General features: G+C 37.1%; 1 long non-coding RNA gene across 1 annotated transcript; it reads right to left on the bottom strand.

The window, feature by feature from the left end:
* Nucleotides 1–6333: 6333 nt before the first annotated feature.
* LOC126469723 (uncharacterized) lies at nt 6334–14854 on the bottom strand. The gene is made up of 2 exons (XR_007586053.1): nt 14575–14854; nt 6334–8078 (listed from the first exon to the last, which is right to left on the bottom strand). It is a non-coding gene; the product is annotated as an uncharacterized LOC126469723 (long non-coding RNA).
* Between the last annotated feature and the right edge of the window lie 1454 nt (nt 14855–16308).

Here is a 16308-nt window from a genome sequence, read left to right as displayed (position 1 = left end):
CTAGGTTGCATATTGGGCACTGCCTCTTTAGCCATCGCCATTTGTTAAGAGGTGCTCCCCACCACTTTGTGCACATTGCGCCAAAGTTTTAACTGGTCACCATCTCCTGAAGGAATGCCTACACGTTTACATTGCCACTTGGGTTTGCTGGCTGAGTTATCAGCTATTTTAGTGAACGACGCGCAGGCTGTGAACCATGTTTTACTTTTTATCCATCGTAGCAATATGGCAAATGCCATTTAATTTTTAGTTCTGGACCTCTGTTTCTCTATGGTGTATTTTATAGACCTTTCCCCATGTCCCTGTTTTTAGCTGTCTTCTCCTACATCAACTGGTATTGACATATAGTCGTTTTTTAACTCCTCTCTGTCATCGTGTTATCTAGTTCTGACTTGGACGCGTATGACCCCAGTTGTTTTTACGCCTTAAAACAAAAATCAGGGTGAAAGGATATCAGTGGCAAGATTCACTGATGACATTGCTATCTTCAGTGGAAGTGAATAAAAATTACAGGATCTGCTGAATGGAATGAACAGTCTAATGAGTACAGACTATGGATTAAAAGTAGTAAAAGAAAGAGAGACAAAAGTAATGAGAAGTAGCAGAAATGAAAACAGCGAGAAACTTAAGATCAGGATTAGTGATCATGAAGCAGATGAAGTGAAGGAATTCTACTATGTAGGCAGCAAAATAACCAATGAGAGATGGAGCAAGAAGGGCATGAAAAGCAGATTAGCAGTGGCAAAAAAGGGCATTCCTGGCCGAAAGAAGTCTACTAGTATCAAATGTAGACCGTAATGTGAGGAAGAAATTTGTGAGAATGTACATTTGCAGCACAACATTGTATGGTAGTGGAACATGGACTGTGGGGAAACTGGAAAAGAAGAGAATTGAAGTATTTGAGTTGTGGTACTACAGAAGAATGTTTAAAATTAGGTGGACTGATAAGGAATGAGCAAGTTCTTCAGAGAATCAGTGAGGAAAGGAATATATGGAAGACACTGACAAGAAGGGACAGGATAGTAGAAAATCTGTTATGACATGAGGGAGTAACTTCCGTGGTATTACAGGGAGCTGCAGAGGGTAAAACTGTAATGGAAGACAGAGATTGGAGTACATCAAAATGGGCTGTTTTATAGGTCCTGCTTCTTGGAAACAACTTCTTTCTTTCACAAGCTGCGACATCGTCGCGAAAAAACACAGTGACCCGTATATGTAATAAGTTTCCTTTAATTTACGTCTATGGTCACAATCTTTTTTGTTTAACAGATTACCGGTTTCGGTCTTTAATGACCATCATCAGATCTGCAGCAAAAATGTGAAAAATATAAATACACTCGCAAACTGTATACAGCTTAAGAACAATACATAGAGCATATTGAAAAGTAGTACTGACAAAATTTACATTTGCGAACTTTAAATATGAAGAGGCATACCTGTTTCATAAAAACAAAGTCCTAATGTACTGCAGCCATAGTGGCAACGTCAAATACATATAAATCACATCAACATGCACAAGTCATGTTGTCAGTAAAACTACTGTTTAAAACAAGCTGCCGTACAGTAGCCACAAGATGTTTGTGCTGTAAGTTGACCAGATGTCGCTAATGTCAGCATACACTAGTTAAAGTCTGTAATAAGCTTATAAAGTATAGAAAGTGTTACATGCAGAACTATATTTTCTTTCATTTGTGGCTCCTTTAGCGATTTGTTTTATGTTGTTTAATATTACCCGGTGCAATATCAACGGTGTTTAATATTTATGTCATTGTCTAGAATACTGGCACAAGAGCATATGTGAACAACTGCTTTTTAATTCTTCGTCTTTTTAACAATATTACTTTTGTTATGTTCTACTTTTTATTACTGTAACACCTTTTATACTTTATCCACAGGATAAGCAAGCATTATATCACAGAACCAGGTAATCTGTCGAAATAAATCAACCTTACTTTAAGGTATTAATGATGAACAGGAAACTTAAAAGTCGATTTTCTTGAGAATTTGAGAGTTGCATGTAACTGCTTTTGGCGACATATTTCAGTTCTGAATTTCACGTACTATAAAGACAGAAAAATATAAAAATCCAATTGCCTTGTGGTCTCCCTGTATGCCGTTTTTCCCAGTTATCTTTTCTTCCAAAAAAGTTAATCCAGCAAGGTATGCATAGGAGAGTTTCTGTGAAGTTTGGAAGGCAAGAGGAAGGTACTGTTGGAAGTGAAGCTGGTCACGAGTCATACCAGGATAGCTCGGCTGATAAAACGATTGTCTACAAAAGATAACGTTTTGAGTTTCTGGTCCTAGTCCGGTACAAAGTTTTAAGTTAGATTAAGAAGTGTATTAACTTTTTGTCCTTTACCATTCTAACAGAGTGTTGTTCTGAGTGAAAAATAAGTTTTTCAAAACAAGTTTAAAATTCAAATGTGATGATTAAGGACAAGTTTAAAATTTTAACTGTTTCAGGATTATATGTATATGAATGTGCATGTTACCTTACAGCACAAAATTAATTTTCAGCATTAAACAGCCAAGATCTCAATTATGAAACAAGATAAGTACTATATCAGAACAGTACACTATATAAATCTAGGTACATGAAATGTATTTGCAGTTGTGAATATCAACAACCAGCAGCTGTATAAGGGTATGGTGACAATGAAAATTTGTCTGACTGGGTCTTGATCCCGGACTTCCTGATTTATGTGAGCGGTCACATTAACTGCTTTGGCTATCTTTGCATGACTCACAGCCAGACCCAAACTTCCATACATCAAAGCCTGTACTCATACACACATTACATAATTCCCGTACAGGGGAGGACAGTTAATTGAAAGCTGTAAATATGATATTGTAATGCCTGTCTTGTTAATATGGAGGATATTAGTGTTTAACATCCCGTCGACAACGAGGTCATGAGAGACGGAGCGCAAGCTCGGGTGAGGGAAGGATGGGGAAGGAAATCGGCCGTGCCCTTTCAAAGGAACCATCCCGGCATTTGCCTGAAGCGATTTAGGGAAATCACGGAAAACCTAAATCGGGATGGCCGGAGACGGGATTGAACCGTCGTCCTCCCGAATGCGAGTCCAGTGTGCTAACCACTGCGCCACCTCGCTCAGTGTCTTGTTAATAAGAATGACACAATGTTCCTTCAGGCATGCCTGCACTTCTGAAGGAACAGGCACTGCGGTAACTATACTCGTTATGAAATACATGAAATGGATTTGAAATTATGAATACAAACAACCAGCAGCTCTATAAGGGAATGATAATGGAAACTGTCATCATTCCCTTATACAAGCACTGCAATATTGAAATGTAAGATAATCTTGAAGCATTGAGTGTACAAATAAATAATACAAAACGATAGGTGTATTCAAGAAAAAAAAATTGCAAAAGATGTCAATAACTAATGTATCTATGGTATTGAGGAATAAATAAAGTATTTGCGTTGACACAGATCTGCCAATTTCTCCCAGACTATGTGGGATATGTTTCATAACCTCTTTTATATAAAGAATTTTTCTGGTACTGCTTCTCTGTTTGCCGGCCACTGTGGCCGAGCAGTTCTAGGCATTTCAGTTAGGAACCGGGTCACTGCTACGGTCGCAGGTTCGAATCCTGCCTCGAGTATGGATGTGTGTGATGTCCTTAGGGTAGTTAGGTTTAAGTAGTTCTAAGTCTAGGGGACTGATAACCTCAGATGTTAAGTCCCATAGTGCTTAGAACCATTTTTTTTGCTTCTCTGTTTCAACTGTTTCAGGCAGGCATGTACTGAGAAAGCTGTGGAAGTGAGCTTGGCGAAGAGCGACAATAGCTGTGTGAATGGAGTGACGTTGTTAAAGTAATGACCTAAAACCTACCTCAGATGTAAAGACTCACTGTTCAAATGGTTCAAATGGCTCTGAGCACTATGGGACTCAACTGCTGTGGTCATTAGTCCCCTAGAACTTAGAACTACTTAAACCTAACTAACCCAAGGACATCACACACATCCATGCCCGAGGCAGGATTCGAACCTGCGACCGTAGCAGTCGCACGGTTCCGGACTGCGCGCCTAGAACCACGAGACCACCGCGGCCGGCTAAAGACTCACAGTCTACTCCTCATTCATGTTCACCGCAGTAGCGTTGAGAACATTAATCGTAAGGGCATTATGAAAGAATTTGTTTCTCAGACTGTGCAAAGGAAAACTGCTTTGAATTTGTGCTTAACATTTTTTAAGTCTACAAAGAAACAAAATAAATACCTACTTGCTTTTCAGACTTTTGTTTTTCCTTCTCCACTAAAATTTAGGTGTATTGTGTTTGTAAAATAAGGATACTGGTGGTGGTGGTGGTGGTAACAACAACAACAACAACAACAAGAGATTCAATTATTACCAATTAAAACGGCAATATAAAGATTATCTTAAGTCAAGTTCGAAGTGGTCTTAGAACGAAGTAAGAACTAATGTCTTCCAAGGTAAATAATGTTTCTTTTCCCAAAAATAGAAGGAAAGAAAGAAGTTTCCTTTAATTTAAGTCTATAGTCACAATCTTTTTTGTTTAACAGATTACCGGTTTCGGTCTTTAATGACCATCATCAGATCTGCAGCAAAAATGGGAAAAATATAAATACACTCGCAAACTGTATACAGCTTAAGAACAATACATAGAGCATATTGAAAAGTAGTACTGACAAAATTTACATTTGTGTTCTTTAAATATGAAGAGGCATACCTGTTTCATAAAAACAAAGTCCTAATGTACTGCAGCCATAGTGGCATCGTGAAATGTTAGATGCGGAATCAGCACCAGCATTGTCAATTACATATAAATCACATCACATGCACAAGTCATGTTGTCACAGCTGTGGTAAATTTTTAAAGAAAGTTGTGTGTTCCATGAAGCGTGAATTACATAAAGCTGAAAAAATTTACTCTGTAATTTTTTTTTTTATTTAGACAATCTTTACCAACAACTTTTGTAAAAGTTTGGGTATTAAGAACTTATATTTGCAGTTTTGGTGTGTGATGTGTAACCGAAAATAATAAGACTTGCACTTTTCATAAAATGACAATTACATCTGTGTTAATTAACATATATTTGATGAATTTTAAATTTCATCGATATAAGTATTCAAAGTGTCCAGAAAAAAAAAAAAATTAAAAAAAAGTATTACCGCAACGAGACATGAACCAGCAATTAAGTCTCAAGTGCAACTGTTTTTTCTCATTTTTATGTATTTTGCACTTCACAGAAATGCTCACAGAAAATGCACCTTTGTTGAAAAATTTGCATTGGCCAGGAATCAAACTCAAGACTCCTCCATGGCAGGCAAGCATTTTACCACAGAGCCAGGCTGCCTGTCGAAATATACTGACCCGTCTTTACAGTATTAATGACACTCAGGAAACTTCAAAGTCAATTTTCTCAAAAATTTTTAAGAATTGCATGAAACTGCTGTGGGAGATTGATGTTTGAATTATGAACTTCATGTGTCAAAAATGTAAAAAGATTACAAAAATCCAACTGACATGTGGTGTCCGTGTTAGTTGAATGCTAGCTAACTGTTTCCAGAATGAATCTTTCACCCTGCAGAGGAGGATGTGGTTGTTTGAAACTCCCTGGCAGATTAAAACTGTGCCAAATGTGGACTTGAACATAGTGACATCCATGTTCAATTTGCAGTTCAGCACACAGTTTGTCTGCCAGGAAATTCCAAATTGTTGAACACTCCACTGCAGGGTGGAGGATTCGTTATGGAACTTCTTGTCTGTTTACACAATCTAGAATGTCAAAAAGGAAGTTGACAAGGCTACATTTAAAAGTAGACTTAGACTTTTCAGCAGTTATATGAACCCCTTCATCAGTTTAAGAAACACACACACACACACACACACACACACACACACACACACACACACACACACACACACACAGAGAGAGAGAGAGAGAGAGAGAGAGAGAGAGAGAGAGAGAGAGAGAGAGTGTGTGTGTGTGTGTGTGTGTGTGTGTGTGTGTGTGTGTGTGTTCAGGGAAAGTGAAGGTATGTCGAGGAGCGGCGCGACGCGCCTGGTTATAGATAATGTGGCATAAATGTTTGTCACTGTCTCCTGTCATACTGTGCACTACAGAAGTTCCACCTACCTCAGTACGGCGTCTGATCACCAGCCCGTTTCTCTGCATACGTAGATATTGTCCAGATGATGTTAAAAGCAGTATTGAAGAAAAACACTGTCAATGCTTACATTTGCAAAGTGTGCATAAACTCTGGTGGCAAGCTATCCTGCAATATCTTATAACAAATTTCAGGTGGAGGGTGATTGATCATCTCTTTAGAAAAATGGCAAAATTCTGCAACGAGCGCTTTTATTTCTTTATGTTCAAAATTAAACACTTGCCAACAGCCCATATTTAATTAATGAATAATATCACTGTCCTCAGCTCACAGTTCATACAACCCAAATACACACACAAGGCAGCCAGGAATGTGCTCAAGTCCGACCTGAGTTGTTATGCGATTTACAGTCATTACTCTGCGACAATATAAAAGTTTCACATTTGGTCCTTTTTCAGTGGATTTCTAATAAAGAAATTGCTCGCCAACTATTCCATAAACAGGTATGAAATATACTCTTTGACATACGTCATCAGCACGGTGGGGAAATTACATTTTTCATTGCAACTTGCTTGCTTAACACTTTCCCACGACATAGTTACGTAATGTTTAACATGACATAATACTGAATTTTTTCATATGTCCCACATACACACACACTCCTTCTCATTTACTCACACAACAACACATTAAATGCTGATCTTTTCTGACTTTTATATTACGAAAATGAAAAATAGTTAACATTTTTAATTATGAAAGTTCAAACTAACTGACCAAACACTTCGTGGACTTCAGTAATGATTCCAAATGATACTAAAAGACAAACTGTTATGAATCCTAACTGACTTTAATCTTACAAGTGTCAGTATGGGGTGTTTTAGGTAATTCTCTAACTCAAAGTATGCCAGCTAGAAAGCTGAGATTTTTACACAATCTTCTTTTTAATAACAGAAGGCAGTATATTCAATTTTAACTAACTTAAATAATATGTAATATAGTTTATTTAGATTCTTAGGGGCTTCAATATTCGGTCACTCGAATTTACACAGGTACCGCTTCCCACAGCTAGGCTAGTGACAGGTGCGATCCGGCCAGGCGCCTCGTGCTGTGGCTAAGTCCCGTTCAAGGTCACCCGTCTAGAAGGCGGCGCACACAGCGCTGTACAAGTGGCTGTTTCTGTCACCACCAAAGGCTCCAAATCTACGAACCGGACTGCAAAGTAGCTTATTGCAATAAAATGCTATTGCATATCGACTTGTGATGTTACACACCCCTTAAGAACCCAAAATTTCTCTTGAGTATATTTTACGGTTCTTACTGCCATAAATGCTATTTAAGAATGATTTCGATAGCTACGCCGACACTGTCAAATCTAAAATGTTCTTACTAAAATCTAGGTTGAACTGAAGTGTCGCAAATAAACAAAATATCTAAGATTATGTTACAACATTATATACAGTTACATCAACTAAACAATGGCTAGGGCTTGATGGCATACAGTAAATTCTTATACAAAAAATTTTAAACTCTTTTCTCCCACACTCCAATGGTACAACATTTCATCTCAATTTAAATCTACGAAACATTCATAAAAGGGAAAATTTACATAACTTCTTGAAACAACAACCTCTTTTCTAATCAAACTTTTACATTTTACACATAATATTTAACCAAAAACAATAATTTATTTCGTTGCTTAAGTAGCATCTAAAAGTTCACTGAAATATAACTCTGGCACTACGAATGGTGTCCTTTCCTACGCCTTACACAGCGATGTGGCGGTCATCTCTAAATTTAACATTGTTCTTACAACAAATTGGGGGTTTCCAACTACTTTCACAGATGAAGTAAATGGGTACCGATCACAAACACTTACACCTGGATCACATAAGGGCTCATCACTGGGGTACAGCATCCGCCTTTGTCTCAACATCAGGTTCTCTCTCAGTACCATATCCAGTTCTGTCCCCTTTTCATACCTGCAATAAACTACATTTAAGCGTCCATCCTTAGTATTTACATCCTAAACTAACTTACACATTTATTCGAAATAAATAATATTTCTCAAAGTTTGACTCTCAGATTCAAAAGTAAAAATTTCTTCAAAGAACTGTTTCAAAACTTTTTTTTCAAACTTTACTGTAGTCACAGTTTCATATTAGTCTTTTCAGTAAAAAGTGAATTAACTATCTCCCAAAAGTTTAACAGTACCCAAGATTGGCACTAGTACTGAAATCGTTTTTAAAAATCTGTTTTAATCATTAAGCAAGTTACTGTTACAAATATTGCTGATTCAAAATTTTACTCTTTCTTTCTTAACCTTTTTTATCAGAAAAAATTTTACTGCTTGACTTTATACAAATAAGCTATTATACACCAAGAAAAAATACATCATCATTAAATATATTGAAAATAAATTTCTGCCACCATCTGTGGCTCTGAAAAATATCATTATAACTACATAAAGAAACACAAAATTATTGAACACTGAAAATTATTCAGGCCACTTTCTGCAGTTCTGCAACTCCTCCTATATACATTATATACAAATAATAAGAAACAATTTTATAAAATTACTGAAAATTACTCATGCCCACTTCAGTAGTTCTGAAAGAACATCTCACCCACATATTATACACAGAGAATACCAAACTAATGAAAAGTTCTTAAAAATTACTGAAAATTATTCCTGTCAGCTTCTGTTCTAGCAAATTTCTCACACACTTGCTATATGCACAAAAATTACCATATCATTATGCAGGCTGAAAATAACTTATGCCAGCTTCTGTGGCTTTCCAGTACACGTCAGATACACCTTATATAAAGTGAAAATAATTTTATAGAAAAATACTGAAACATTACTCATGCCAACGTATGTGGCTCTGCAAATACACCTTACTAGCCAACTACTGTGGCTCTTCATTATCTCATATACCAAAATACACAATATGAATATACAGTAAATACAAAAAGTCCTTTTAGAAAAATACTAAACATGATTCATGCAAACTCATGTGTCTCTCAAATCCATCTCATACACAATATTCCAAGAAAAATACACATTACTGAAATTACTAAATACACTTAAGCCAACCTCTCTGTGGCTTTCAAGACACCTCATATACTATTTCATTTACTCATTATGCAGACAATCCTCTCTTGCCATGAACACATTTCTTACAACAATGTCTCTACATGTCACAGACTTTGGAAAATTAATCACATTACTGTATGCTTTACCATGTCATTTTCATTTCTCTCTCATTCTAATTAGTGTTTTAGTTATCTACTGGAACACCAGCTTGTCCTGCCTCTCTATTCTTTGTACTACACAATTTACTGGTAGGGAAGAAGGAAAGATGATAGCATAAGTTCTGAATGATGAAGAAGAAGGTTGACACGCGAAAAGAAAAGGAAATTGTACTGTCAACCACTTGAGATGCCTGGTGTTCGTCAAAACACCTGACAACGCAAAGAATGCATGTCCCCCGAGGCTTCTTAGTTACTGCTATTTAATTACTGCTCCATCAAGTATCTTTTCAGGTCCAGTATGTTTTTGATTCCCAACTGCTTGAATGATTTTATATCAACATAGTGACTTTTTCCTGTCCCAGAAGGACCTGCTTCTTTCCCTTCTACATTATCATCTATCTCTTCAATGTTTACTATGGTCCTGCAATAACATATACGCAGATCTCTGACAATAGATTCTTTTTCTCCGACAAAAGCAATGGATACAATTTCCCCCTGTACATTTATTACTGCCTCAATTTTTCCATAGTCTAACCTTCCTTTGTATTTATGTAAGAAATCAACCCCTACCAACATTTCAACACTAATTCCATTAATAATCAAAAAATTCTGTTCATTCTGAACCCCACCTATAGTAATGGGTATCATTAACTCTTGTTTTATTGCCTTTTTTTGACTTAAAATGTCAACTATAAAGCCACTTTACAAGAATGGTGACATATGATGTTAATAACTTTAGGCCTTTATCAATGTTGTTAGGTTTCTCAAAAATAATAGAAAAGATAATGTATCATAGACTATATAAATTTCTTATTAAGAATAGAATATTGGTTAATGCACAAAATGGTTCCCGTAAAAATAAATCAACTGAAACAGCTATCTTTAATTTTTTGCAACTTGTTCTAAATCCCATAAATAGAAAGGAATTAAATTGGGGATTGTTTTTAGACTTATCAAAGGCCTTTGATGTCATCAACCGTAAGTTACTGCTTAGGAAGTTATACACCTATGGGATACGTGGAGTTGCCCACAAATGGTGTGAATCATATCTGTCGGACAGGTATCAGAAGGTGGAGATAAGCCATGCAGAGAGGACATATTCATCAAGATTCGAGAGAGTTTTGTACGGAGTACCCCAGGGATCTGTATTAGGGCCATTACTGTTTTTAATATTTATCAATGACCTACCAAGTCAACTATCTGAAGCAGAGGCAGTACTGTTTGCTGACGATACAAGTGTTTGTTTGTTAAAGCAAATAGTGAAGCTGACTTACAGGAAAAAGTCACATTAGCAACGGACAAAGCAGACAGATGGTTTAATGAAAACACTCATTGTGAATGCAAAAAAAAAAAAAACGTGGATCAACTTCAGACATATTACAAATAAAATAAAAACTAACCTTACAGTAGGACTGGGTAAGTGTAAGACTGAACAAGCATCATACACTACATTCTTGGGAGTATGGTTTAATGAACACTTAAGATGGGAAAAGCGTGTAACATCACTGAACAAAAAATTAAGTCAAACATGTTATATACTTAGAATGCTTAAAATCTCATGTAATATTAAAACAGTGTTACGTGTTTATTTCTCATTCATGCACAGTTTATTAAGATACGGTGTAATGTTTTGGGGGAACAACAGTCTAACAAAACATTCACTTAGACTACAAAAGGCAGTCAGAATAATAGAAGGTATGGGATATAGAGACTCTTGTAGGCATGCTTTCAAAGAATTAAAAATCATGACACTACCATCCTTATACATATATGAAAGCATATGTTTCTTAAAAGAACATGAGGAATTTTCTCCATTAAACAGATAAATTCATAACTACGAAACAAGGAACAGGAATGATTTCCACAGAGAAATTCATACCAACCCAAAATCCTCTACAGTGCTCTCCCCAAAGAACTAAAAATAATACCAAAACTGCACATATTTAAAAGAGAATTAAAAACATGTTATTGAGCAATAGTTTTTACAGTACTGAAGAGTTCATGAATCATTGACAATAAAAGCGCAGTTAATATTTTCCTGACATAATAAATATGTGTAATTGCTCATATTTAAATACTTGCTGTTTCTATGAAATTGTGAAACAGTGTTAATGTAAGAATGGAAATAATCTTTGATGTGAGAATCACTAGCTTTTTTTTTATGTTGTTATCCTACTTGTATATTTTATGTTAATGTTCTTATAGTTCTATTAAAATTGTAAAGTGTAAAAGACAAGTAAATTCAATCATAAATTTTCATGTACATGTATTTAAAATTGTAATGTTTACTGACAAGTCCTATATCATTTTGATGATGTACTACAAGGACACTAATAAATTGAATTTAATTGAATTAACTCTTGTTTTATTACTTTTTTGCTTCTACCAGTGGCCCCAATTATTTTTAATCCACTTATTGGCATAATAGTTACTTCTTTACTTTCAGGTAGAGCATTTACAAATTCCTGCGACACTGCACACACCTCGGAACCACTGTTTATTAAAAACTCAACTTTTTCATTTAAAAAAATGTTTCAAATGGCTCGGAGCACTATGGGACTTAACATCTATGGTCATCAGTCCCCTAGAACTTAGAACTACTTAAACCTAACTAACCTAAGGACATCACACAACACCCAGCCATCACGAGGCAGAGAAAATCCCTGACCCCGCCGGGAATCGAACCCGGGCGCGGGAAGCGAGAACGCTACCCCACGACCACGAGCTTTTCATTAAAAACTGTTACCTCAATTATAGGCCGGCTTGGATTTATTTTTAGATATTTAGACTCAGGCTCATCTAGCAAATCCTGCACCACCTCTCGTCTGTCAAGACCTATGCCTCCTGTGGAAAATAACTGTACATTTACAAGATCCTCTTTCACCTTATTTTTATTACTAGCAGCTTTCACTAAACTACTCAAAATGGAAAAAGCATCACCATCTTCTTCCTCCACCTCATCTGAAATATACTCTGTTTCTGCAACCCTTCCTACGGTGTCGTCAGAACTATTTACATTACCCCCTTCTTCTTCTTCTTCCTCTCCTGATTCTTCGTCTTCACTTTCTGAAATTACTCCACTCACTTTATTCAAAAATTCCTCAATACTTTCATCCTCTCCCTCCTGTATTTCTATAGTATTAATTCCACTGTCTATAGGTAGCCTCTCATCAGTTCCGCAGTGCTGATTCACCCCACCTACTGATCTGAGTATTTACTTTCTGTACCTGGGTCCTCCTTAAAATGGTTCCTGTGAACTCTATCTGAACTTTCCCTCTCACAAAAAGCTACTGAATTTATTGGATAATCAAATTGTTTTTCAGTGTCACTCTCCTATGCCTTCCTGATTTCATTAACATTAATTCCAAAACATTGTTTAGTAGGTGCCTTCTTTACTAAGGGTGTCACTAGTGGGTTTACTCTGTATGGGTTCAGTCTGCAAACGCTAGCATCATCACAGACTGCTAACTGTTTTCTTGCCATGTAATGTCACTGCCTCTGACATTTCTATCACCTGTCAGTCCGCGCCTGCCCGTTACGTCATCGGCCTGCAGCTGACTGCACCCGAAATAACTGACTTTGTCAATGAAACTGCCCCCACCAGTACCTCCTCTTCTCCCTCTTCCTCTGTAACTGGTCGCTCATGGCATTCCGACCATGTTTACATTGACGTCCCCTGTTTTCATTAGGTCTAGCGGGAGGCCTATATTCTCTCCTAGCACACTCTTCCTCTTTCACAAGTTTCTAAAATCTTTCCAAATAATGAACTAACTGGCCAATGTGATCCCTGGGTGCCGATATGATCTTATTTCGCCAACATAATGGCAACTTGTTCTCAATCCCCATAATAAATTGCTCTGTTTCTACTTTAGAATTCAAATAGGACAAAGTCATAACCCATTTTTGTATAAATCTTTTAACACTTTCTTTCTTGGGATCTTACTTTTCCCCAGAGCAAAACTTCCATTTGTTTTCTTTTTTCCCCACTACTCATCGAAAAAAAGTGTGTTTGAACTCTACTAATTGGTCATATTTATCTGAAGCTAAATTACCCCAGATTCTAGCTTCTCCCACAAGATTAGAAGTAATAAACCCCATTTTTGTTTGTCACTCCATAATTCTTTTGGATGAACATTCTTACTTGGAACAAATTTGAAAAATTGGCGATGTGTAACAGACAATTTCATCTGATTCCAATGTACCATTAGATACTACACAAACATTATTGTTCTTAATATTTTGTTCGACTTTTGTTAGTCTACTTTCATGCTCACATAACTGCTCATTCACATTTGCATGAAACTGATGAATCTTAGATTCTATGTTAGTAAGTTTACTTGTCACTTGCAAACCAAACTGAAGTCTGAACACACACTTCTTTTCCTCCTGTAGTTTCACTTTCCAAGGTAACATGACTATCTTCACAGCATTTTTCTATATTTTGAACCTTTTCATGACCTTTGTCGAGTTCCGAATTCACTCTTTCTTCTAGCTGAACATTATCCTTAGCAACTTGCTTTATCTGTCAAGTTACTTCATTTTTCACTGTTACAATTCCCATGTTACATTCTTGTCTGAGCCCAGTCAGCTCTGTGACTACCATGAAACGATCTCATGTCATCTTTCCAAGAATCTCTTAATTCTGAAATTTTATTTTCCATCCTGGATTTCAATTCCTCTATTTCAGAACTTAATGAATTTTTAATATCAACCCCAATTTTACTCACTTCAAAATCTATCTGACTCATTTTATTGTCAATATTAGTATTCATCTGACCAATATGTTTAAGAATACTTGATACATGTCTGAAACACTATCTTTTTATTCATCAGCTACTGACATTGGATCCTGTTTTATTGTAGTTACAGCAACAGGTATAAACGGGACACTGGGTTCCCATACATTTTGTTCACTATCAGTCCCATAATTAGCATGCATAAAAACTGGCAAACTACTACTCGTATTAGCTTGTGACACATCAAAACTGAAACCACTACTCATGGAATCATTTTCAACTTTACAGTTCCTTTACACATGCGTGTGAACACTTCACGGGCTCACTTGACACTGCTGCTTTTATAAAGTTTCTACATTTTCGAACTTTATTATTGTTTTTCCCCGGCCGATGAGCATCAATTGCTGTGCGGCGGGTCATAGATAATGTGGCATAAATGTCTGTCACTGTCTCTTGTCATACTGGGCATTACAAAAGTTCCACCTACCTCAGTACTGCGTCTGATCACCAGCCCGTTTCTCTGCATACATAGATACAGTCCAAACGATGTTAAAAGCAGTGTTGAAGAAAAACACCATCAATGCTTACATTTGCAAAGTCCGCATAAACTCAGGTAGCAAGCTATACTGTAAAGCCGGTATTACACGACTATCTGCCGCAAACGGTACTGGTCTAGCGCGACAGTCATCTAGCTGTAGAACAGGTGAAATTATGAAAATTAGCAGACACATTATCCGCGCGCCGGAATAGAGACCAGTTTTCGTTCTAAAGTCTAAACTGCCATCGATCTGCGGTCGGCGCATGCGCAATAGGCAGCGATAACGCGCGCATGCGCAGAAGGGGCTATTGTAGTGTTTCCTGCTTGTTATTTTCCTACTGCTTGGTGGCTAGTAGCTCATTTCAGATTTTCATGTTGGGAATTTTCCACGTTTTTTTTCATAAATGCAGAGAAAAAACTTTTTTTGCCAGTAGACTTTCTATTATACTAGCTGTTTATGAAAGCATAATTTCTATTGATTACTTCGTATTCTAGAAATGAAATGGAGCAAAGAGGCGTCAAGCGTCTTAATTCAGGCATACAGCGAGAAAAGGTGTACAACTGTACATGTGACTCGCTGTATCATAAAAGATACGTCGGCAATTGTTTCTTTCTGAGCAATCTGCATATAATGGCACACGGTGATTTTCGATTTGTATCGTAATGCCTTAGGTTACGAAAGTTCATGTTTGTTTCGATTGCATCTCTTGTTTGTTCAGCAGGTCGGCTGGAGTGGCCGAGCGATTCTAGGCGCTACAGTCTGGAACCACGCGACCGCTACGGTCGCAGGTTCGAATCCTGCCTCGGGCATGGCTGTGTGTGATGTCCTTAGGTTGGTTAGGTTTAAGTAGTTCTAAGTTCTAGGAGACTGGTGACCTCATAAATTAAGTCCGATAGTGCTCAGAGCCCAGTTTGTTTATTCAGCATGCCAGAAATGAGAAACTGGCAGTGATTATCGACAAAGTACGTACAGTTTCGCCCAGGGCGATAGACGAGGACTGAAAAACTCTGAGGAGCACTTACATACCGTATATTCAAAACTTGGAGAAATAACACAAGTACACCTTTAAGTATTGGTCCTTTCAAATGCTGCAAATTGCAGTGCATATATCCACAACAACTTTTGAAATGGTGGGTTGTGCTATTCTGTGGCTAAAAGCCAGACTCTTAAAAGACTCCCCATTCGCCAGGAAACGTAATGTTACAACCAGCCTGCAACGTAACAGGGCGTTTACCGGTATTTTATCAGTGATCTTGGCTGGTATGATCACAAAACGTATAAACATATAATTCTTACCTTCGAGAAGGTGAGAGCCTCCCTCATGACTGTGTCACACTTCCTGATTCCATCTTCTATCATAGACAGCAGCTTCTCGAAACTGGCCATGTCCATCCTAAGTTCCGAAATTCTTGTGAATCTTCTGGCCTCAGTTTTTTTTATTAACAGTGAATATATTTCCCTGCCTTCGTCCCTTCATTTCAGCCAGGGTCGAACCCAACAACGTCTGACTTTTCGTTTTCATCGCGATTCTGCCCTAATTCGAAGATTTACTGTCACTGCCAGGGCATTAACTCCAAAAACAGCTGCATCCTCCACGCGCAATATGCTGTATAAATGTAAATTTCGATATAGATATACCTGTGTAACCAAGTGTCGCAATATAAAACTGTGGAGTCTGTAAT

The sequence above is a fragment of the Schistocerca serialis genome, chromosome 3 (genome assembly GCF_023864345.2).
Source record: "Schistocerca serialis cubense isolate TAMUIC-IGC-003099 chromosome 3, iqSchSeri2.2, whole genome shotgun sequence".
Taxonomy (NCBI): domain Eukaryota; kingdom Metazoa; phylum Arthropoda; class Insecta; order Orthoptera; family Acrididae; genus Schistocerca; species Schistocerca serialis.
This window is presented reverse-complemented; position numbering and strand designations above follow the sequence as displayed.